At 41.2% G+C, this 25102-nt stretch overlaps 3 non-coding genes and 1 pseudogene across 3 annotated transcripts; all 4 read right to left on the bottom strand.

Moving 5' to 3' along the window:
- Window positions 1-15288: 15288 nt before the first annotated feature.
- Window positions 15289-15493, bottom strand: LOC140276277 (U2 spliceosomal RNA; annotated as a pseudogene).
- A 458-nt stretch (window positions 15494-15951) lies between these two features.
- On the bottom strand, window positions 15952-16137 carry LOC140276203 (U2 spliceosomal RNA). Its single transcript, XR_011908872.1, has one exon. It is a non-coding gene; the product is annotated as a U2 spliceosomal RNA (small nuclear RNA).
- Window positions 16138-16412: 275 nt separating this feature from the next.
- LOC140275806 (U5 spliceosomal RNA) lies at window positions 16413-16526 on the bottom strand. The gene has a single exon (XR_011908520.1). It is a non-coding gene; the product is annotated as a U5 spliceosomal RNA (small nuclear RNA).
- Window positions 16527-16936: 410 nt separating this feature from the next.
- LOC140275952 (U2 spliceosomal RNA) lies at window positions 16937-17127 on the bottom strand. The gene has a single exon (XR_011908651.1). It is a non-coding gene; the product is annotated as a U2 spliceosomal RNA (small nuclear RNA).
- Between the last annotated feature and the right edge of the window lie 7975 nt (window positions 17128-25102).

The raw sequence follows: 25102 nt of genomic DNA, 5'->3' as shown, positions 1-25102 counted from the left end.
AAGAACTTTTAACGCAAGTGACAAAAATCCTTTACCCACAATCTGGACTTCAGAGATCTAAACATGAGAAAAAACAAAACCAGATTCAAACCATGCCTATGGTTAAAGTTGCAGTTCCCACTGGACCATTACTGGTTTATCGACCCTGGACTGAGACTGACATCATGGAAGCATAACAATGCTTACCAGATCCAGAGATTTCTGGACCCCATTTTGCTGACGAGTTGCGAGATTTCTGCGCACAATTCTGCCCGACTGGGGTTGAATTGCGTCGCATATTGGCAAAAAAGTTCAAACCGTCCGACCTCTAGAAAATAGAGGCCAGTATGCTACAACTGGATTTGCGACCTACCAACAGTGAACGAGGACATAATGATAACGCTCAATATGAAGCAGCCAACCAAATACTGTGTCAAGCCATCACCACTCAATTTCCAACCAAAATCAATATGTCCCACATTTACACCTGCAAACAGACACCCGGTGAAGGGACTGATGATTTTGTACACCGCATCCTTGAGGAAGTCAGCAAGCACAGCGGTCATCAGAGACCAAGGGATTTGGGTAATGAATCAGGACCATGGGAGAGTATTGCATGCAATGCAATAATTAAAGGCCTCATGCCAGATGTCGCCACTGAAGTAAAGAACATTTACGTGGGATGGTGTGAGGGTCCTCGTTTGGCTGACGTTCGCCGATATGCTCGCCATGCTCATAACCAAGTTGAGACGCGTAAGACAACCAAAAGGGACAAGTGTGAAAAGGAGCTGCATTTGGCAGCCATGACCATGTATTACGCAGTTGGTGTAAACAGAGGACGAGGCCGAAGTCGAAGACGTGGACGTGTGGGATCAGAGCTATGATCCGAATATTTGTTTTTACTGTGGCCAGACTGGACACTGGAAGAAGGACTGTCCACAGCTGAAAAGTGATGAAATTGGGCAAAAGGCTGACTGAGGGTGGGAGGCAGGTTCTGGACGTCACGCGGCAGCGGAGCCTCCACTAATGGGTGATAGCACAAACACACTCACACATTTTTCCTGCTCTGTGTAGTGAAGAAACGCTTGCTGACTGTGATTCACGTAGTAAAGTTTTGCATGCTATTTCCGTCCTAGAACAAAGATATTTCTCTCAGAATATGGGAACTTATGTTCATCAGTAGTGACGTCAGGGGAGTTTGATTGTCCTCCAAAGTTAAGTGGAAACCACGTTTACTGTATGTCTGCCTCAGGCCAGGTTGTGAAGGAGAAAATGACAATGCCCATTGCGTGTTGTCACTCCCGATGAGCTCTCCTTCAAACACTCATTTTTGTTATCAGAGTTGTGTCCCATTAACCTGATGGGCTGTGATCTCATGTGTAAATTAGGCATTATTTTAACTTCTACACCAGAGGGTGTTAAGGTTATGTTACAGCCTGACAAAGTTTTCACAGCAGTGCAGTTTGATTCATCGGCACTTACATATGCTTATGAGTGGAAACTTCCCAGCTCTCCTTTTTCACAACAACTAGTGGAAGAAGCAAAAGTGTTAGTTTCACCCCTTTCTGATTTCATGCAACCTACTGATTTGCACTGCACATCACACATTTCTTTGGGGCCTGACAATGACTATGAGAAGAAGTGAAAAAATATGTGCGCCTACTTTATTGGCTGTGTCGCTCACTCCAGAGCACTTCGATTTTTTTAATGTTTGTGGTACTCGCCCTCACATTTCCTTGGCCAAACGTACACACTGGCAGTGACAAGGTGTGGGAGAGTTTGTTGCTACATGTCAGAAAGAAATGGAGTGGACCGTTTCACCTGATGATCCAAATTTGATGTTTTCTGAACGATTGTCAGCATACAAAAAAACATTTTTGAGTACAATGCATTGTCAAAGAACTGTGGACTTAATTCCTACCACAGAATCACATTTTGAAGCATGTTTTTTATCTGAAACAGATTTGTCTTCGATACCCATGTTGGCTGAAGTGCCCAATGATCTTTGGGCTAAGAGCAAATATGATGTGGGGTTGATAAAAGGCTGTGAACCAGTAATTGTCACCCCTAAATCAGACTTTTGTCCATGTAAAAAACAATACCCTTTTAAGCCTGAAGCAATTAAAGGGATTAAACCTGTTTTTCAATCTTTTCAGAAAACAGGCGTTATTGTTCCTTTTGAAAATTCACCTGTGCTTACTCCATTGTTTCCTGTTAAAAAGATTAAAGATGCTGGCCAGCCAGATGAATGGCGTTTTGTACAGGACCTCCAAGCGGTGAATGCTGCAGTTCAGCCACATGCTCCTACTGTGCCCAACCCACACACTATTTTGTCTCAAATTACATCAGATGCACAGTTTTTCTCAGTGGTTGACTTGTCGCCAGTGCACCCTGATAGCCCATTTTGGTTTGCTTTTTAGTTTGAAGGGAGATCTTGGACTTTTACCCGGTTATGCCAGGGGTACTGTGAAAGTCCCACTATTTACAATGCTGCCCTCAAAGCTAGTCTGGATTAACTTCAATCAACCACAGGCTCTGCTCTTTTGCAGTATGTGGATGACATCCTTTTATGTGGTCCATCTAAACAACAGTGTGAAAAAGACAGTGAATCTGTTGAAACATCTTCCTTCTTATGGCCATAAAGCCAGCCTTTCTAAGTTACAGTTTGTACAGGACGAAGTCACCTTTTTGGGTCATGTGATTTCTAAGGATGGGCGCTCACTTTCTCCTAAACGTGTTGCTGCAGTTCAGATCATTCCTAAACCGGTTACTAAAAAACAGCTTATGTCATTCTTAGGTATAACATCTTACTGCAGGAACTTTATTCCTAACTACTCTTTTCTCGAAGCTCTCTTAGGTGCTCTTATCCATGGTAAAGGCAGCTGCAGTTATGACATGCAGCTCCAGTCAGCTGATCGTGTTCCATGGACTCCTGAGGCTGAATCAGCCTTTAGTCAGCTTAAGCTGGCTCTTCAAACAGCACCAACACTTGGCATTCCAGATCCTCATAAACCTTTCATACAGGCAGTTGATGAGAAGCATGGTTGTATGACATCTGTTCTTATGCAGGAACATGGGGCAGGCAAAGGCCAGTGGCTCATTTCTCAGCAAAACTGGACTCTGTGGCTGCAGGCCTGCCTGGTGGTCTTCGTGCTGTTGCAGCTGCAGAGAAAGCTGTCCTGGCCTCCCAAGATATTGTGGGCTACGCTAATTTGACTGTTTTGGTTCCTCATGCTGTTGCCATTATTCTTCTCGAGCAGAAAACTTCCCATCTTTCAACATCTTGTTGGCTCAGATATACCTCTGTGCTCCTTGATATGCCAAATGTCACTGTTAAACGTTGTACTGTTCTGAATCCTGCTACTTTGCTTCTGACTCCTGAGGATGGGGAGCCTCATGACTGTGAAGCTGTTTTGGAACAAGTTTGTACACCCCGACCTGATCTTTTAGAGACTCCTCTTCCAAACTCTGACATGATTCTTTTTGTAGATGGATCAGCTTTGCGTGATCCAGCCACAGGTACTAACTGTGTTTGGTTTGCAGTATTTTCTTCACATGACACTTTGTTGTCTGGTTCTCTTCCTAAACATTTCTCTGCTCAAACTACTGAGCTTATTGCACTTACTGAAGCTTGTAAGTTGGCAGCTGGTAAGTCTGTCACTATTTACACAGATTCCAGATATGCTTTTGGTGTTGTTCATGACTTTGGTGCGCTGTGGAAACACAGGCATTTCCTTAAATCAGATGGTAAAACTATTCTGAACTCCAAGCAGGTTTCTGATCTTCTTGATGCGATCCTTTTGCCTACAGCAATCTCGGTCTGTAAGTGTGCGGCTCACACTAACTCAGACGATCCTGTTGCTTGTGGCAATGCCAGAGCTGATGCTGCAGCTAAGCAAGCAGCTAATTTTTTTCCTGTTTTCGCTTCCCTCTCTTTGCAGGCAGAAGACTCCCTCACAGATCTCCATGCTTTGCAAACTTTTGCCTCTGCAGATGAAATTTGGTCCTCTGGACGCATTTGGTCCTCTGTGGGTGCAACTCATACGGATGGTGTTTGGATGGGACCTGATGGTAAACCCTGTCTACCTAAACATTTTTTTCCTCATTTTTCAAAATTGACACATGGGTTGAACCATGTGTCAAAAGGGGGGATGCTGAATGCACTCACTGCTCAGTGGTTCACAAAAGGGTTCAGTTCATATGCGCAAAAATACTGTCAGTCATGTATGGTTTGTGCCACACATAATGTAGGAAAGGCATTACACACATCGCAAGTTGCACACCCTCCACCAGAGAAACCTTTTGAACATTTGATGATGGATTTTGTTGAACTCACACCAGCTGAAGGAAAGAAATATGCACTAGTAATAGTGGACGTGTTTAGTAAATGGGTTGAAGTTTTCCCTGCAAAACATGCAAACAGTAATGCAGTGACTAAAGCACTGCTAAACAGAAATCATTCCTAGATGGGGCATTCCAGAGAAGATCAGCAGTGATAATGGCACACATTTTGTAAACACTGCATTGACTGAGGTTGGTAAAATCCTGGGAATAACCTTGCGCACACATTGTGCTTATCATCCACAGAGTGGAGGTGCTGTGGAAAGAGAAAATGGTACATTAAAGTCCAAGTTAGCCAAATGTTGTGAAGAAACAGGACAAAAGCATTACCTATTGTGCTTACCCCTAATGTTGTCTTACTGTCGAAACCTTTCCACTGTTCTATCTCAAGTTTCACAGACAGTAAAAGCAGCCCTTCCAGCCACAGAAAACACACCACTCCAACCAGATGACAGGTGGTGAAGGAACTTCGCAGGAAACATTGGAAGTCCAAACGTTGGCAAGGCCCGTTCCAGGTGCTACTGGTCACTCACACAGCTGTTAAAGTTGCAGAGAGAGCAACGTGGATTCATGCCAGTCACTGTAAGAAGGTACCAGAACCAGTAGATGACTTCCACCCTGACATACATCAGCCTAACCAACACGCCCGGAAGGACAAAGATAAGAGTCAGCAGTAAAAGCTGTACTCCACCGGTGTGTTAAGTGCTAGTAACCTCTGACACCGAAGATTGAAACATCCTTACTGAGACCTGCGATGAAGATGATCATACACATGCTGTGAACCATGGAAGAAACTGTTTGTTGTTTGTATTTTCTTATTTGTAACCAGCATGTGCACATTGTATCTTGATTTCACAGGAAGCAATAATACAGGGCTGCTGTATTTTTCCCTGTGTGAAAGGCCTCATTGTATGTATCTCACCAAATGATTCAAATGACTCAAAGAACTTTTTTGCTTTCAAAATTTTTCCTCTAGTGACGCTGACTTAGAGAGGCATGAAGATAATCATATTTAATTGTTCATGTTTTGATTGTTTATCATTGGACCCTTTATCACTATGATGCCTGCATTTTAAACTCACGTTGTGTGCAAATGCAGGCTGATGTTTTACAGATAAAGTTATTATTTTCCTTGTTTCTTTTGGGTTGATTAATATAATGGTATTATTATAATCAAAAGGGAGGAATGTAATGGAAAATAATTCTTATATGCATTGTATTGAGTGTTACTGTGTATAACCTGCAAATGACTGAGCTGCAAGGTACCACCCTGCCCTGTTTTCTTAAATTCCTCTTTACAATGGTGGGCTTGTTATTATGAGATAGCTGCACTTTAGGGGGGACAGGGTTAGGCTGGTATTTACGAGTGTGTCTGGGTAACCTCAACTAATGGTTGGGGAGGAAAGTTAGAAGAACAATCAACTATACCCAAAAACAGATGACGTGATGAGTGGGCAATATAACTGTGTGTTTTTGCTTCAGTGGTCAGAGCAACTCTGTATTCTGTACTGTGTTGTTCTCTCTTGCAAGATATTATTATTAAAGCCTCTTATCTCCTCAAAAGAAAATAACTGACTCCCCAAGTGCAAGTGTCAGGACAAATGATCAAACTTCTCCAAGCTTCAGTCTGCAGAGAGGTACAAGACAGGGTTGCCCACTTTCGCCCTCACTTTTTGCTATTTTCATCGAACCTTTAGCAGCTGCTATCAGACAAGATAGAAATATTAAAGGCATCCAACCCCAAAATATTGAGCATAAAATAAGTCTTTATGCTGATGATGTATTACTTTTCCTTCAGAACTCACAGACATCTCTCACTCACACGATCACACTCATAAATAAATTCTCAGCACTTTCTGACTACTCTATCAATTGGTCTAAGACCACAGTTCTGCCCATTAACTATAGGGACCAGAATATACCTGCGATCACTTTACAGTCAGGAAATATTAGATATTTAGGCATAAACATTTCCTCCAGGCTCTCAGAGCTAACAAAGCTAAATTATGTGCAATTATTAAAGACAGTAGAGGACGATCTCTCTCGTTTGAAGTCCTTACCTATATCACTTATGGGGAGAGTTACAACCATTAAAATGATGATACTACCAAAAGTTAACTATTTGTTCTCAATGATCCCCATAAAACCATCTGCTACTTGGTTTAAGTCACTAGGTTCATGCATCTCCAAATTTCTGTGGAAAAACAAACCACCACGTATTAGTTTAAAAACCCTACAGAAGACCAAGGACAGTGGTGGATTAGATTTACCTAATTTTCAGCACTATTCCTTAGCCAATAGGTTACAGTATATATCAAAATGGTTTAAACCTAGCCCAATAGATGAACCATGGATAAATATAGAACAAGCATTGTGTGATAATCTGGAAATCTCTGACCTGCCACTTATTAGTCAAAACGTAAAAAATCACAAATGTTTCAAGAGCATTAACATCAGCACCTCTCTGACAGCCTGGTGGGAATTTCTTAAAATAACAAAGTCTTCACTTGTCCCGTGTAAGCTTACACCCATCTGGAACAATCCTGACATCCTGCAAAACAAAAAAATGCTAAACTTTACTCTCTGGAAGATCAAAGGAATCAAACATCTGGAACATATAATCCAAAATGGACATTTTATTTCATTTGATGAGCTCATATCACAACATGAGATAGGCAGCAATAAATTCCTAGAATATCAACAACTTAAGTCTATAATAACAAAGAAATATATCCTCCACCAACCAGACTTACAACTCCTGATTAGGGTAGTAGAATTTCTAAGCATCTGCACCCCAAAACTACTATCAAAAATATATAAATTATTGTCTAAGATAGATGACACAATGTCTCTACCGTCCTCAAAATGGGAGGCGTATTTATCCATCAGTTCTAGTCATAGCTTCTGGCCACATATATGTTTGAACACCTTCAGAATGACTCGAAATCCTAATTTACAGCTCATACAATACAAAATTCTTCATAGAACACACTATACAGGACAAAGGATGTTCAGGATAGGTCTAACACACTCAAACATCTGCTCACATTGCACAGATAACACACCTGATGATTATGCACACGCTTTGTGGTTTTGTGCGCCTGTCCAGAGGTTCTGGCTTGAAGTCTGTGCGGACCTATCAACATGACTAAAGTGTAGCATTCCTGCATGCCCCACACTGTGCATACTGGGTGACTTAGACAACATCAATGTGGAATTTAGCTTAGCACACATGATCCTCACAGTGTTATGTATAGCAAAGAAAACTATTCTCATGAACTGGAAAGCGAAGAACAATCTGTGTATTAACCAGTTTAGAAATTTTCTTTTAGATTATATTAGCATGGAAACAATGTCTGCTTCCTCAAAACATCAATTGGCTGAATTTAATTCTCTCTGGTCCCTTCTGATTAGCTTGATCACATAGTGGTGGTGGTGGGTTGCTGTCCCGTCGCTCTGGGCGGTTGGGTGTGTGCTGGGGGGGGCTGTGTGGCTTCGGGCGTCTGGTGGTCTCTCGGGTCGTGGGGAAATACAGCAGCCCTGTATTATTGCTTCCTGTGAAATCAAGATACAATGTGCACATGCTGGTTACAAATAAGAAAATACAAACAACAAACAGTTTCTTCCATGGTTCACAGCATGTGTATGATCATCTTCATCGCTGGTCTCAGTAAGGATGTTTCAATCTTCGGTGTCAGAGGTTACTAGCACTTAACACACCGGTGGAGTACAGCTTTTACTGCTGACTCTTATCTTTGTCCTTCCGGGCGTGTTGGTTAGGCTGATGTATGTCAGGGTGGAAGTCATCTACTGGTTCTGGTACCTTCTTACAGTGACTGGCATGAATCCAGGTTGCTCTCTCTGCAACTTTAACAGCTGTGTGAGTGACCAGTAGCACCTGGAACGGGCCTTGCCAACGTTTGGACTTCCAATGTTTCCTGCGAAGTTCCTTCACCACCTGTCATCTGGTTGGAGTGGTGTGTTTTCTGTGGCTGGAAGGGCTGCTTTTACTGTCTGTGAAACTTGAGATAGAACAGTGGAAAGGTTTCGACAGTAAGACAACATAGCATCATCACAAACAGTTGTGGAAGGGAGGGGTCTGGTTACAGGTCCCAATCCCAGGTTAGGAGGTCTGCCAAATAAAGTTTCAAATGGGCTGAGATTCACTTGAGCTCTGATTCTCATTCTCATGTAGGTAAGCACAATAGGTAATGCTTTTGTCCATGGCAGACCTGTTTCTTCACAACATTTGGCTAACTTGGACTTTAATGTACCATTTTCTCTTTCCACAGCACCTCCACTCTGTGGATGATAAGCACAATGTGTGCGCAAGCTTATTCCCAGGAATTTACCAACCTCAGTCAATGCAGTGTTTACAAAATGTGTGCCATTATCACTGCTGATCTTCTCTGGAATGCCCCATCTAGGAATGATTTCTGTTTAGCAGTGCTTTAGTCACTGCATTACTGTTTGCATGTTTTGCAGGGAAAACTTCAACACATTTACTAAACACGTCCACTATTACTAGTGCATATTTCTTTCCTTCAGCTGGTGTGAGTTCAACAAAATCCATCATCAAATGTTCAAAAGGTTTCTCTGGTGGAGGGTGTGCAACTTGCGATGTGTGTAATGCCTTTCCTACATTATGTGTGGCACAAACCATACATGACTGACAGTATTTTTGCGCATATGAACTGAACCCTTTTGTGAACCACTGAGCAGTGAGTGCATTCAGCATCCCCCCTTTTGACACATGGTCCAACCCATGTGTCAATTTTGAAAAATGAGGAAAAAAATGTTTAGGTAGACAGGGTTTACCATCAGGTCCCATCCAAACACCATCCGTATGAGTTGCACCCACAGAGGACCAAATGCGTCCAGAGGACCAAATTTCATCTGCAGAGGCAAAAGTTTGCAAAGCATGGAGATCTGTGAGGGAGTCTTCTGCCTGCAAAGAGAGGGAAGCGAAAACAGGAAAAAAATTAGCTGCTTGCTTAGCTGCAGCATCAGCTCTGGCATTGCCACAAGCAACAGGATCGTCTGAGTTAGTGTGAGCCGCACACTTACAGACCGAGATTGCTGTAGGCAAAAGGATCGCATCAAGAAGATCAGAAACCTGCTTGGAGTTCAGAATAGTTTTACCATCTGATTTAAGGAAATGCCTGTGTTTCCACAGCGCACCAAAGTCATGAACAACACCAAAAGCATATCTGGAATCTGTGTAAATAGTGACAGACTTACCAGCTGCCAACTTACAAGCTTCAGTAAGTGCAATAAGCTCAGTAGTTTGAGCAGAGAAATGTTTAGGAAGAGAACCAGACAACAAAGTGTCATGTGAAGAACATACTGCAAACCAAACACAGTTAGTACCTGTGGCTGGATCACGCAAAGCTGATCCATCTACAAAAAGAATCATGTCAGAGTTTGGAAGAGGAGTCTCTAAAAGATCAGGTCGGGGTGTACAAACTTGTTCCAAAACAGCTTCATGAGCGTCATGAGGCTCCCCATCCTCAGGAGTCGGAAGCAAAGTAGCAGGATTCAGAACAGTACAACGTTTAACAGTGACATTTGGCATATCAAGGAGCACAGAGGTGTATCTGATCCAACAAGCAGTTGAAAGATGTGAAGTTTTCTGCTCGAGAAGAATAATGGCAACAGCATGAGGAACCAAAACAGTCAAATTAGCGTAGCCCACAATATCTTGGGAGGCCAGGACAGCTTTCTCTGCAGCTGCAACAGCACGAAGACAACCAGGCAGGCCTGCAGCCACAGAGTCCAGTTTTGCTGAGAAATGAGCCACTGGCCTTTGCCTGCCCCATGTTCCTGCATAAGAACAGATGTCATACAACCATGCTTCTCATCAACTGCCTGTATGAAAGGTTTATGAGGATCTGGAATGCCAAGTGTTGGTGCTGTTTGAAGAGCCAGCTTAAGCTGACTAAAGGCTGATTCAGCCTCAGGAGTACATGGAACACGATCAGCTGACTAGAGCTGCATGTCATAACTGCAGCTGCCTTTACCATGGATAAGAGCACCTAAGAGAGCTTCGAGAAAAGAGTAGTTAGGAATAAAGTTCCTGCAGTAAGATGTTATACCTAAGAATGACATAAGCTGTTTTTTAGTAACCGGTTTAGGAATGATCTGAACTGCAGCAACACGTTTAGGAGAAAGTGAGCGCCCATCCTTAGAAATCACATGACCCAAAAAGGTGACTTCGTCCTGTACAAATTGTAACTTAGAAAGGCTGGCTTTATGGCCATAAGAAGGAAGATGTTTCAACAGATTCACTGTCTTTTTCACACTGTTGTTTAGATGGACCACATAAAAGGATGTCATCCACATACTGCAAAAGAGCAGAGCCTGTGGTTGATTGAAGTTAATCCAGACTAGCTTTGAGGGCAGCATTGTAAATAGTGGGACTTTCACAGTACCCCTGGCATAACCGGGTAAAAGTCCAAGATCTCCCTTCAAACTAAAAAGCAAACCAAAATGGGCTATCAGGGTGCACTGGCGACAAGTCAACCACTGAGAAAAACTGTGCATCTGATGTAATTTGAGACAAAATAGTGTGTGGGTTGGGCACAGTAGGAGCATGTGGCTGAACTGCAGCATTCACCGCTTGGAGGTCCTGTACAAAACGCCATTCATCTGGCTGGCCAGCATCTTTAATCTTTTTAACAGGAAACAATGGAGTAAGCACAGGTGAATTTTCAAAAGGAACAATAACGCCTGTTTTCTGAAAAGATTGAAAAACAGGTTTAATCCCTTTAATTGCTTCAGGCTTAAAAGGGTATTGTTTTTTACATGGACAAAAGTCTGATTTAGGGGTGACAATTACTGGTTCACAGCCTTTTATCAACCCCACATCATATTTGCACTTCAGCCAACATGGGTATCGAAGACAAATCTGTTTCAGATAAAAAACATGCTTCAAAATGTGATTCTGTGGTAGGAATTAAGTCCACAGTTCTTTGACAATGCATTGTACTCAAAAATGTTTTTTTGTATGCTGACAATCGTTCAGAAAACATCAAATTTGGATCAGCAGGTGAAACAGTCCACTCCATTTCTTTCTGACATGTAGCAACAAACTCTCCCACACCTTGTCACTGCCAGTGTGTACGTTTGGCCAAGGAAATGTGAGGGCGAGTACCACAAACATTAAAAAAATCGAAGTGCTCTGGAGTGAGCGACACAGCCAATAAAGTAGGCGCACATATTTTTTCACTTCTTCTCATAGTCATTGTCAGGCCCCAAAGAAATGTGTGATGTGCAGTGCAAATCAGTAGGTTGCATGAAATCAGAAAGGGGTGAAACTAACGCTTTTGCTTCTTCCACTAGTTGTTGTGAAAAAGGAGAGCTGGGAAGTTTCCACTCATAAGCATATGTAAGTGCCGATGAATCAAACTGCACTGCTGTGAAAACTTTGTCAGGCTGTAACATAACCTTAACACCCTCTGGTGTAGAAGTTAAAATAATGCCTAATTTACACATGAGATCACAGCCCATCAGGTTAATGGGACACAACTCTGATAACAAAAATGAGTGTTTGAAGGAGAGCTCATCGGGAGTGACAACACGCAATGGGCATTGTCATTTTCTCCTTCACAACCTGGCCTGATGCAGACATACAGTAAACGTGGTTTCCACTTAACTTTGGAGGACAATCAAACTCCCCTGACGTCACTACTGATGAACATAAGTTCCTATATTCTGAGAGAAATATCTTTGCTCTAGGACGGAAATAGCATGCAAAACTTTACTACGTGAATCACAGTCGGCAAGCGTTGCTTCACTACACAGAGCAGGAAAAATGTGTGAGTGTGTTTGTGCTATCACGCATTAGTGGAGGCTCCGCTGCCGCGTGACGTCCAGAACCTGCCTCCCACCCTCAGTCAGCCTTTTGCCCAATTTCATCACTTTTTAGCTGTGGACAGTCCTTCTTCCAGTGTCCAGTCTGGCCACAGTAAAAACAAATATTCGGATCATAGCTCTGGCGTGGCCCATTTCGACCTCCTCTCCCACACGTCCACGTCTTCGACTTCGGCCTCGTCCTCTGTTTACACCAACTGCGTAATACATGGTCATGGTTGCCAAATGCAGCTCCTTTTCACACTTGTCCCTTTTGGTTGTCTTACGCGTCTCAACTTGGTTCTGAGCATGGCGAGCATATCGGCGAACGTCAGCCAAACGAGGACCCTCACACCATCCCACGTAAATGTTCTTTACTTCAGTGGCGACATCTATATAATATTGTCTGGGTCCCGTTAAAACATGTATTTTACCCATCTAATTCCTTGTTTGCTTTAAAACAAGTATTCCCCATTTTCTATCCCTTCAGTAGCCAACCAGTTTGTATGGAGTACACTGGAGCAACTTGACTGATCAGTAAAACACTGCTTTTGTTGTCACCGCAAGGCTTCCCCCGTCGGTTGTTTCACTGAGACACTACTGAGTAACTACAACTCAACACAGTTTATACACATAACATTCATATACATACTAACAAACAAACAAACAATAATTTATCGCAATTTTCTCATCTCTGTTTGAACGTACACCCAGGTAAATATTCCTGTAGTCTTCTCATACCGACTATGGACCCATTCATTGTTTAACTTCACTGTTTTGCAAATCCTAATTGAATATTACACATTGACATTGAACTTTACTGGATAAGCAGGTCTTCATTGCATTCAGCAGCCTATATGTGAGCATCTATGTGTAAGCTGTTCTTCTTTGCATTTATCAGCAGCAAGCAATTCTTCACTGCACATGCATATGTAAATAGTAAAACAATTCCAATGTGTTAGCGAAACCTTCTATATCACAGTGGTTTCTAAGGTCTATTTTAAGTTCTTTGCCATCAGTGAGATGACATTGTTTACAAAGTGTGTCAAATTATCACTGAAGATCTTTTCAGGAATTTCAAATCTAGAAATGAGTTATTTTACGCGTGATTTTGCTACTGAGAGTGCATCTGCTTGTGCACATGGAAATATTTCAGACCATTTGGTAAAAACCTCTGTTGTCACTGAGCAGAATCGTTTCCCTTAACATTAATTTAGTTCAATGAAATCTACACAATAATGAAATAATGAAATCCAAACAAATATGTTGAAAAAGATACACTGGCTTAGGGAATTATCTTCGTTTTGGTCTTAGATTGCCCTGTGGAATGTATTTTGCACATATTTGACCTGCTAGACAAAACTTTATTAATTTATTTATTCTAAAAAAAAAAATTCAATAATTAGTAAAACCATATGCTGTAAAAACCTTGTTCATTATTGCTTCCATCCCTCCTGTTGAGACATGACATGGTCCGTGGCTCAATACTGCAGCATATTTAAACAAATTCTTTGGCAGTATGGTTTTCCTTCCGGTCATTCATACGAGTCTATTGTAGATGGCAATTGAATAACATCTAATAATGCTAAAATATTTGTAGTTTATACATTTAGCTGTGGATGTCAACATACCTGTTTTTCCAATGCTGTGTTAACACATGTACAGTTGAGAAGGCATACTGACTGTCAGTGTAAACGTTAACAACCTTTTTGTTATTTAATTTACAAGCTTCAGTTAAAGCTACCAATTCGACTGCTTGAACAGAGTAATTTTTTGGTAGTGGTTGTTTTAAGAAAACTTCAGTTTCTGTTACTACTGCAAATCCTGTAGCATTTGTGCCATCAGGGTTTTTTGCTTGACCTGTTGAATAAATATAGTTATTTCTGCATTTTCATAACGTATATCAGTTAAGTCTGGCCTGGGTAAAACACTGATGGTTATTTCTGACATGCAATCATGAGGCTTTCCATCTGTGGGGTAGGTAGCAGTGTGGATGGATTAAGTGTAGCACATCTCTCGACAACAAGGTGTGGCTGTGAAAGAAGAACTGTTATGTAGGAGAGATGTCTGGTAAAGATATTTTGTTAAGTAACCATATCACAGCCACTGCATGAGGTACCTTAAGTGTTAATGGGTGAAATAACACCATTATTGTTGATGCCTGCACTGCCAATGGCTTCTGGCCATTGATTCAAAAGTACGATCTCGTCCCTTTTTCCCCCTTTCAGTGGACACTGGCCCCTAATTACCGCAATTCAGCAGGGGGTCTTTCATTAGAAGTACTGGACTCCCCCGTGCACGGTTTCAGCTCCGACCCTGGAAAGCGGAAAAAACGTTGAGATCTGGTTTGAGGACCCAATTGTTGAGAAAAGTCTCTCAATGAGACTCAGAGTTGCTGGAGTCAGTTAATGCAAATGTTTAATCTTGCAGCAAGTTCAAGAATGTGTGTGTGTGTGTGGGTGTATGTGTGCGAACGTGTGTGAGTTTGTGTGTGTGAGAGTTTAAAGAACCTGTTATCCACAGGCAGGTCTTAACTAGTATGGCACAGGTCCAGCCTGTCTCATCTTTTTTGGAAGGTCCAGTGCTCGGCCGTAACCCTTCTGTCTGTTTGGACTCTCACATACATTCGGTTAATCATAGAAAAACGAGAACAAAACTTTTTAGCCCCTTAAATTCATAAAACAGACATGGTGCAGTTATTTCCATTCTAGAAAATAAGAGTAATCACCACCATTCCTATAAATTCTGGATATTCTAACAATCTGAATCTTTTTTAAATGTTCGATGAAGCCCTTTGCTGTTCTGTTTAGAGACTCAGCTGATCATAAACCAAGTTTTGCTCTTGAACCAAGCTTCTAAACTCTTCACCTTTTTCATTTCTCAGTTAGTATTCACTTTAAAACTGATTAAAAGAAAAATTAAATGAATGCCTATCAACAAATGTGGGATCTAAACTCTAGTGCTTTCTCTAAAATAATTTCCTTTCTCAATTCAGAAATGTGTGTGTGTAAGTCACAACACCCGTGACACCAAAACGGCTTTCTTTTCTCTCTTTTCTCTACACTCTGCACTGTGAGCACACACACCAAATCAGAAAGGCTTTTTTCTCTCTTTTCTACATTATGGACTGTGGGGACAGTACTGCAGTACCGGGTCGATGCTTTGAGTGAACGGAGCAAGCTCCTTTTTCAACTCCTATTGATAAAAATCCATTTAATATATAGTCCTTGCATAGACATATCACATATTAAACTGATAAGTACAGATACTCAAACATTTTTCGAATATCCAACCGCACATGATCATAAGTGGGAGAAGAGGTGTTCAGCTGCAAGAAGGTGTGAATGTCCACCCATAATTCCTCAAAAATGGGTAAGAAAAGGTGCGAATGCCCAACCATACATCATCAAAAGCTAGAGAGGTGGTGTTCGGCTGTAAGATGCTGCGAATGTCCGACCATAGTTGGTAAAAAGCGGGTAAGAAAAGGTTAAGGCATTCAGACCTTGCTTCACCTGCTTTTCACCAAATATAGTCGGACATTCACACCTTCTTGCAGCCGAACACTTCCGCTCCACCTTTTAGTTTTCTATGGGGCATTCACACCTTTTTTACACCGCATTTTATAAAAACACCACAGGAACACCGTATTGAGATTTTGTTCTGACCGCTCATTCGGTGTCGCGTTTCTTTCAAGCAATTCTCCTGGTTAGCCCGCACTCGGCTCGCTCCCAGAGCCGTGTTAAAGTCTGCTTCGCATTCACTCTCTTTTCTCAGCAGATTAAAAGAAACTTCCATCCTGCACCGCTGTTTGCTTTTTCACAAGAGCAGAGGAGAGCGCACCGTTCCTTTTTCAAATCCTATTGATAAAAATCCATTTAATATGTAGTCCTTGCATAGACATATCACATATTAAACTGATAAGTACAGATACTACACTTGATCTTAGCCAAAAGGCCGAGAAGCGATATCTGTCCACTGGTTCACATCCGAGGGCCCTTCCTGGCACAATGCGCACTTGTAGCGGTGTTCGTTTTATGGCCATAGTGTCACTTTGCACCTCCGCCCACCCGCTGCACTGAGCACTCTTCAACCCTTTTAAATGGTATAACTTTACACTACCGCACGCTCCAGCGAGCACCATTCAAGCAACATCGGCACAGTCGCAACAAGTAAGGCGACTCTACTCAGAGAAGTCACTCTGCACAGTAACAAGATTTCTTTTGCACAGACAGAAAGGGCTTCACCCGCAAAGGTAAAGCCTGCCAAAAATAGAAACAATTCATTAGTGCTGCTCTCCACGGAAGTCTTTAGTAAAAGGCGAAAGACTTGTACATTATGAAGAGAAACCAGTGTACGATTATCCATCACTGCGGGAGCAGGGCATCAGGCTAGTTGGCATAGCCACCTTCCCCATGGTGAGCTTTGCTTGGTTGAGACGCTTGCTCCCCCCCTTGCTCCTCGGCTGACCAAGTAGGAACAATCGGGCCCTATTCGATGGCTGCCTTGTCTTTTACTCTGTGCAAAAGACAAGGCAGCCACAAACAACACGGGAACACCGTATTGAGGCTTTGTTCTGACTGCTCATTCGGTGTCGCGTTTCTTTCAAGCAATTGTCCCGGTTAGCCCGCACTCGGCTCGCTCCCAGAGCCGTGTTAAAGTCTGCTTCGCATTCACTCTCTTTTCTCAGCAGATTAAAAGAAAGTTTCATCTTAGGCTCCCTGAAACTTCCATCCTGCACCGCTGTTTGCTTTTTCACAAGAGCAGAGGAGAGCGCACCGTTCCCAGCGGCACTGCAGTACCGGGTCGATGCTTGGAGTGAACGGAGCAAGCTCCTTTTTCAACTCCTATTGATAAAAATCCATTTAATATGTAGTCCTCGCATAGAGGACATATCAGACATTAAACTGATAAGAACAGATACTACACTTGATCTTAGCCAAAAGGCCGAGAAGCGATAACTGTCCACTGGTTCACGTCCGAGGGCCCTTCCTGGCACAATGCGCACTTGTAGCGGTGTTCTTTTTATGGCCATAGTGTCACTTTGCACCTCCGCCCACCCGCTGCACTGAGCACTCTTCAGCCCTTTTAAATGGTATAACTTTACACTACCACACGCTCCAGCGAGCACCATTCAAGCAACAACTTTGCACTCCAGCTTCGAACATCGGCAAAGTCGCAACAAGTAAGGCGACTCTACTCAGAGAAGTCACTCTGCACAGTAACAAGATTTCTTTTGCACAGACAGAAAGGGCTTCATCCGCAAAGGTAAAGCCTGCCAAAAATAGAAACAACTCATTAGTGCTGCTCAACGTTGTACTTTGCAGTAAAAGAAAGAGCAAATCTAAAGTTTCAGGAATCCGAGAATAAGCTTACTTTCATGAGTTCTTCACGATTTCGGATTTTGCTATAAAATGAATTCCTTCACTCAAACTAAATTAAAACTGCTAAACCGCTAATCTTTTACATACAAGGCAGATGTCAAATTCACCGAAATAGGATCTAAGGGTATTTGGCCAATCAAGCTGTAGCAGCTTCGGTAAAAGAGTATAAGTTGAAGAGTTTGTGAATAAAGGTGTGCGCACACATAGTGAGTTGTAGGAAAATAGGCAGGGAGCAATGCCGGCTGGGGTATATGTTCTTGTATGTTGTCTGACTGTTTGATTTGAATGTGTTGTGTAAGTGTCCTGTTGAATGTTACATGTTTGGGCTTTGACACGCTTCACTGTGGTTGTTAACTGTGTGGTGTGTCCTGAAATGTTATATTTTTGGGCTGTGTGACATGCTTAATGCTTTTCAGTAGCAACCCACTTATTCATATATAGCAACTGACAACATAAGAAGTCCGGACATACTTTGATAGTAGTTGTAGAAGTATCCTTATTGATAATAGATAAACTAATTCATAGTGATAGAACAGTAGATGAACAGGTGCCTGCACATGTCTCATGAAAATAAAATGGGTGTATGATTGCTGACGGCAGAGCAATACTGCCAAACTTATGAGTTCTTGTGGCAAACTTGATTCAGTGTCTTGACGTGTATACGCTGTTTCGCTGACTTGTCACAAGAAACAAAGTGTGTTTGATAAGATCCGACCATTTTATTACGGGAGGATCAGTATGTATGGATTCTGATGTGACTGATAAACCCATTCGTATCTTAAGCATAATCTAATACGTGAGACAACGCCCTGGCACACATTATGGACTGTCCCCACAGTCCATAATGTAGAAAAGAGAGAAAAAAGCCTTTCTGATTTGGTGTGTGTGCTCACAGTGCAGAGTGTAGAGAAAAGAGAGAAAAGAAAGCCGTTTTGGTGTCACGGGTGTTGTGACTTACACACACACATTTCTGAATTGAGAAAGGAAATTATTTTAGAGAAAGCACTAGAGTTTAGATCCCACATTTGTTGATAGGCATTCATTTAATTTTTCTTTTAATCAGTTTTAAAGTGAATACTAACTGAGAAATGAAAAAGGTGAAGAGTTTAGAAGCTTGGTTCAAGAGCAAAACTTGGTTTATGATCAGCTGAGTCTCTAAACAGAACAGCAAAGGGCTTCATCGAACATTTAAAAAAGATTCAGATTGTTAGAATATCCAGAATTTATAGGAATGGTGGTGATTACTCTTATTTTCTAGAATGGAAATAACTGCACCATGTCTGTTTTATGAATTTAAGGGGCTAAAAAGTTTTGTTCTCGTTTTTCTATGATTAACCGAATGTATGTGAGAGTCCAAACAGACAGAAGGGTTACGGCCGAGCACTGGACCTTCCAAAAAAGATGAGACAGGCTGGACCTGTGCCATACTAGTTAAGACCTGCCTGTGGATAACAGGTTCTTTAAACTCTCACACACACAAACTCACACACGTTCGCACACATACACCCACACACACACACACATTCTTGAACTTGCTGCAAGATTAAACATTTGCATTAACTGACTCCAGCAACTCTGAGTCTCATTGAGAGACCTTTCTCAACAATTGGGTCCTCAAACCAGATCTCAACATTTTTTCCGCTTTCCAGGGTCGGAGCTGAAACCGTGCACGGGGGAGTCCAGTACTCCTAATGAAAGACCCCCTGCTGAATTGCGGTAATTAGGGGCCAGTGTCCACTGAAAGGGGGAAAAAGGGACGAGATCGTACTTTTGAATCAATGGCCAGAAGCCATTGGCAGTGCAGGCATCAACAATAATGGTGTTATTTCACCCATTAACACTTAAGGTACCTCATGCAGTGGCTGTGATATGGTTACTTAACAAAATATCTTTACCAGACATCTCTCCTACATAACAGTTCTTCTTTCACAGCCACACCTTGTTGTCGAGAGATGTGCTACACTTAATCCATCCACACTGCTACCTACCCCACAGATGGAAAGCCTCATGATTGCATGTCAGAAATAACCATCAGTGTTTTACCCAGGCCAGACTTAACTGATATACGTTATGAAAATGCAGAAATAACTATATTTATTCAACAGGTCAAGCAAAAAACCCTGATGGCACAAATGCTACAGGATTTGCAGTAGTAACAGAAACTGAAGTTTTCTTAAAACAACCACTACCAAAAAATTACTCTGTTCAAGCAGTCGAATTGGTAGCTTTAACTGAAGCTTGTAAATTAAATAACAAAAAGGTTGTTAACGTTTACACTGACAGTCAGTATGCCTTCTCAACTGTACATGTGTTAACACAGCATTGGAAAAACAGGTATGTTGACATCCACAGCTAAATGTATAAACTACAAATATTTTAGCATTATTAGATGTTATTCAATTGCCATCTACAATAGACTCGTATGAATGACCGGAAGGAAAACCATACTGCCAAAGAATTTGTTTAAATATGCTGCAGTATTGAGCCACGGACCATGTCATGTCTCAACAGGAGGGATGGAAGCAATAATGAACAAGGTTTTTACAGCATATGGTTTTACTAATTATTGAATTTTTTTTTTTAGAATAAATAAATTAATAAAGTTTTGTCTAGCAGGTCAAATATGTGCAAAATACATTCCACAGGGCAATCTAAGACCAAAACGAAGATAATTCCCTAAGCCAGTGTATCTTTTTCAACATATTTGTTTGTATTTCATTATTTCATTATTGTGTAGATTTCATTGAACTAAATTAATGTTAAGGGAAACGATTCTGCTCAGTGACAACAGAGGTTTTTACCAAATGGTCTGAAATATTTCCATGTGCACAAGCAGATGCACTCTCAGTAGCAAAATCACGCGTAAAATAACTCATTTCTAGATTTGAAATTCCTGAAAAGATCTTCAGTGATAATTTGACACACTTTGTAAACTATGTCATCTCACTGATGGCAAAGAACTTAAAATAGATCATAGAAACCACTGTGATATAGAAGGTTTCGCTAACACATTGGAATTGTTTTACTATTTACATATGCATGTGCAGTGAAGAATTGCTTGCTGCTGATAAATGCAAAGAAGAACAGCTTACACATAGATGCTCACATATAGGCTGCTGAATGCAATGAAGACCTGCTTATCCAGTAAAGTTCAATGTCAATGTGTAATATTCAATTAGGATTTGCAAAACAGTGAAGTTAAACAATTAATGGGTCCATAGTCGGTATGAGAAGACTACAGGAATATTTACCTGGGTGTACGTTCAAACAGAGATGAGAAAATTGCGATAAATTATTGTTTGTTTGTTTGTTAGTATGTATATGAATGTTATGTGTATAAACTGTGTTGAGTTGTAGTTACTCAGTAGTGTCTCAGTGAAACAACCGACGGGGGAAGCCTTGCGGTGACAACAAAAGCAGTGTTTTACTGATCAGTCAAGTTGCTCCAGTGTACTCCATACAAACTGGTTGGCTACTGAAGGGATAGAAAATGGGGAATACTTGTTTTAAAGCAAACAAGAAAAATACATGTTTTAACGGGACCCAGACAATATTATATAGATGTCGCCACTGAAGTAAAGAACATTTACGTGGGATGGAGTGAGGGTCCTCGTTTGGCTGACGTTCGCCGATATACTCGCCATGCTCAGAACCAAGTTGAGACGTGTAAGACAACCAAAAGGGACAAGTGTGAAAAGGAGCTGCATTTGGCATCCATGACCATGTATTACGCAGTTGGTGTAAACAGAGGACGAGGCCGAAGTCGAAGACGTGGACGTGTGGGAGAGGAGGTCGAAATGGGCCACGCCAGAGCTATGATCCGAATATTTGTTTTTACTGTGGCCAGACTGGACACTGGAAGAAGGACTGTCCACAGCTAAAAAGTGATGAAATTGGGCAAAAGGCTGACTGAGGGTGGGAGGCAGGTTCTGGACGTCACGCGGCAGCGGAGCCTCCACTAATGGGTGATAGCACAAACACACTCACACATTTTTCCTGCTCTGTGTAGTGAAGCAACGCTTGCCGACTGTGATTCACGTAGTAAAGTTTTGCATGCTATTTCCGTCCTAGAGCAAAGATATTTCTCTCAGAATATAGGAAATTATGTTCATCAGTAGTGACGTCAGGGGAGTTTGATTGTCCTCCAAAGTTAAGTGGAAACCACGTTTACTGTATGTCTGCATCAGGCCAGGTTGTGAAGGAGAAAATGACAATGCCCATTGCGTGTTGTCACTCCCGATGAGCTCTCCTTCAAACACTCATTTTTGTTATCAGAGTTGTGTCCCATTAACCTGATGGGCTGTGATCTCATGTGTAAATTAGGCATTATTTTAACTTCTACACCAGAGGGTGTTAAGGTTATGTTACAGCCTGACAAAGTTTTCACAGCAGTGCAGTTTGATTCATCGGCACTTACATATGCTTATGAGTGGAAACTTCCCAGCTCTCCTTTTTCACAACAACTAGTGGAAGAAGCAAAAGCGTTAGTTTCACCCCTTTCTGATTTCATGCAACCTACTGATTTGCACTGCACATCACACATTTCTTTGGGGCCTGACAATGACTATGAGAAGAAGTAAAAAAATATGTGCGCCTACTTTATTGACTCCAGAGCACTTTGATTTTTTTAATGTTTGTGGTACTCGCCCTCACATTTCCTTGGCCAAACGTACACACTGGCAGTGACAAGGTGTGGGAGAGTTTGTTGCTACATGTCAGAAAGAAATGGAGTGGACTGTTTCACCTGCTGATCCAAATTTGATGTTTTCTGAACGATTGTCAGCATACAAAAAAACATTTTTGAGTACAATGCATTGTCAAAGAACTGTGGACTTAATTCCTACCACAGAATCACATTTTGAAGCATGTTTTTTATCTGAAACAGATTTGTCTTCGATACCCATGTTGGCTGAAGTATCCAATGATCTTTGGGCTAAGAGCACATATGATGTGGGGTTGATAAAAGGCTGTGAACCAGTAATTGTCACCCCTAAATCAGACTTTTGTCCATGTAAAAAACAATACCCTTTTAAGCCTGAAGCAATTAAAGGGATTAAACCTGTTTTTCAATCTTTTCAGAAAACAGGCGTTATTGTTCCTTTTGAAAATTCACCTGTGCTTACTCCATTGTTTCCTGTTAAAAAGATTAAAGATGCTGGCCAGCCAGATGAATGGCGTTTTGTACAGGACCTCCAAGCGGTGAATGCTAAAGTTCAGCCACATGCTCCTACTGTGCCCAACCCACACACTATTTTGTCTCAAATTACATCAGATGCACAGTTTTTCTCAGTGGTTGACTTGTCGCCAGTGCACCCTGATAGCCCATTTTGGTTTGCTTTTTAGTTTGAACAGAGATCTTGGACTTTTACCCGGTTATGACAGGGGTACTGTGAAAGTCCCACTATTTACAATGCTGCCCTCAAAGCTAGTCTGGATTAACTTCAATCAACCACAGGCTCTGCTCTTTTGCAGTATGTGGATGACATCCTTTTATGTAGTCCATCTAAACAACAGTGTGAAAAAGACCAAATGACTCAAATAACTTTCTTGCTTTCAAAATTTTTCCTCTAGTGACGCTGACTTAGAGAGGGATGAAGATAATCATATTTAATTGTTCATGTTTTGATTGTTTATCTTTGGACCCTTTATCACTATGATGCCTGCATTTTAAACTCACGTTGTGTGCAAATGCAGGCTGATGTTTTACAGATAAAGTTATTATTTTCCTTGTTTCTTTTGGGTTGATTAATATAATGGTATTATTATAATCAAAAGGGAGGAATGTAATGGAAAATAATTCTTATATGCATTGTATTGAGTGTTACTGTGTATAACCTGCAAATGACTGAGCTGCAAGGTACCACCCTGCCCTGTTTTCTTAAATTCCTCTTTACAATGGTGGGCTTGTTATTATGAGATAGCTGCACTTTAGGGGGGACAGGGTTAGGCTGGTATTTACGAGTGTGTCTGGGTAACCTCAACTAATGGTTGGGGAGGAAAGTTAGAAGAACAATCAACTATACCCAAAAACAGATGACGTGATGAGCGGGCAATATAACTGTGTGTTTTTGCTTCAGTGGTCAGAGCAACTCTGTATTCTGTACTGTGTTGTTCTCTCTTGCAAGATATTATTATTAAAGCCTCTTATCTCCTCAAAAGAAAATAACTGACTCCCCAAGTGCAAGTGTCAGGACAAATGATCAAACTTCTCCAAGCTTCAGTCTGCAGAGAGGTACAAGACAGGGTTTCGCCCTCACTTTTTGCTATTTTCATCGAACCTTTAGCAGCTGCTATCAGACAAGATAGAAATATTAAAGGCATCCAACCCCAAAATATTGAGCATAAAATAAGTCTTTATGCTGATGATGTATTACTTTTCCTTCAGAACTCACAGACATCTCTCACTCACACGATCACACTCATAAATAAATTCTCAGCACTTTCTGACTACTCTATCAATTGGTCTAAGACCACAGTTCTGCCCATTAACTATAGGGACCAGAATATACCTGCGATCACTTTACAGTCAGGAAATATTAGATATTTAGGCATAAACATTTCCTCCAGGCTCTCAGAGCTAACAAAGCTAAATTATGTGCAATTATTAAAGACAGTAGAGGACGATCTCTCTCGTTTGAAGTCCTTACCTATATCACTTATGGGGAGAGTTACAACCATTAAAATGATGATACTACCAAAAGTTAACTATTTGTTCTCAATGATCCCCATAAAACCATCTGCTACTTGGTTTAAGTCACTAGGTTCATGCATCTCCAAATTTCTGTGGAAAAACAAACCACCACGTATTAGTTTAAAAACCCTACAGAAGACCAAGGACAGTGGTGGATTAGATTTACCTAATTTTCAGCACTATTCCTTAGCCAATAGGTTACAGTATATATCAAAATGGTTTAAACCTAGCCCAATAGATGAACCATGGATAAATATAGAACAAGCATTGTGTGATAATCTGGAAATCTCTGACCTGCCACTTATTAGTCAAAACGTAAAAAATCACAAATGTTTCAAAAGCATTAACATCAGCACCTCTCTGACAGCCTGTTGGGAATTTCTTAAAATAACAAAGTCTTCACTTGTCCCGTGTAAGCTTACACCCATCTGGAACAATCCTGACATCCTGCAAAACAAAAAAATGCTAAACTTTACTCTGTGGAAGATCAAAGGAATCAAACATCTGGAACATATAATCCAAAATGGACATTTTATTTCATTTGATGAGCTCATATCACAACATGAGATAGGCAGCAATAAATTCCTAGAATATCAACAACTTAAGTCTATAATAACAAAGAAATATATCCTCCACCAACCAGACTTACAACTCCCGATTAGGGTAGTAGAATTTCTAAGCATCTGCACCCCAAAACTACTATCAAAAATATATAAATTATTGTCTAAGATAGATGACACAATGTCTCTACCGTCCTCAAAATGGGAGGCACATTTATCCATCAGTTCTAGTCATAGCTTCTGGCCACATATATGTTTGAACACCTTCAGAATGACTCAAAATCCTAATTTAGAGCTCA

This window comes from Leuresthes tenuis, unplaced genomic scaffold (assembly GCF_036924035.1).
Source record: "Leuresthes tenuis unplaced genomic scaffold, fLeuTen1.0.hap1 SCAF_18, whole genome shotgun sequence".
Taxonomy (NCBI): Eukaryota; Metazoa; Chordata; class Actinopteri; order Atheriniformes; family Atherinopsidae; genus Leuresthes; species Leuresthes tenuis.
Note: the sequence above shows the minus strand (reverse complement) of the source record. Positions and strands in the feature narration are given on the sequence as shown.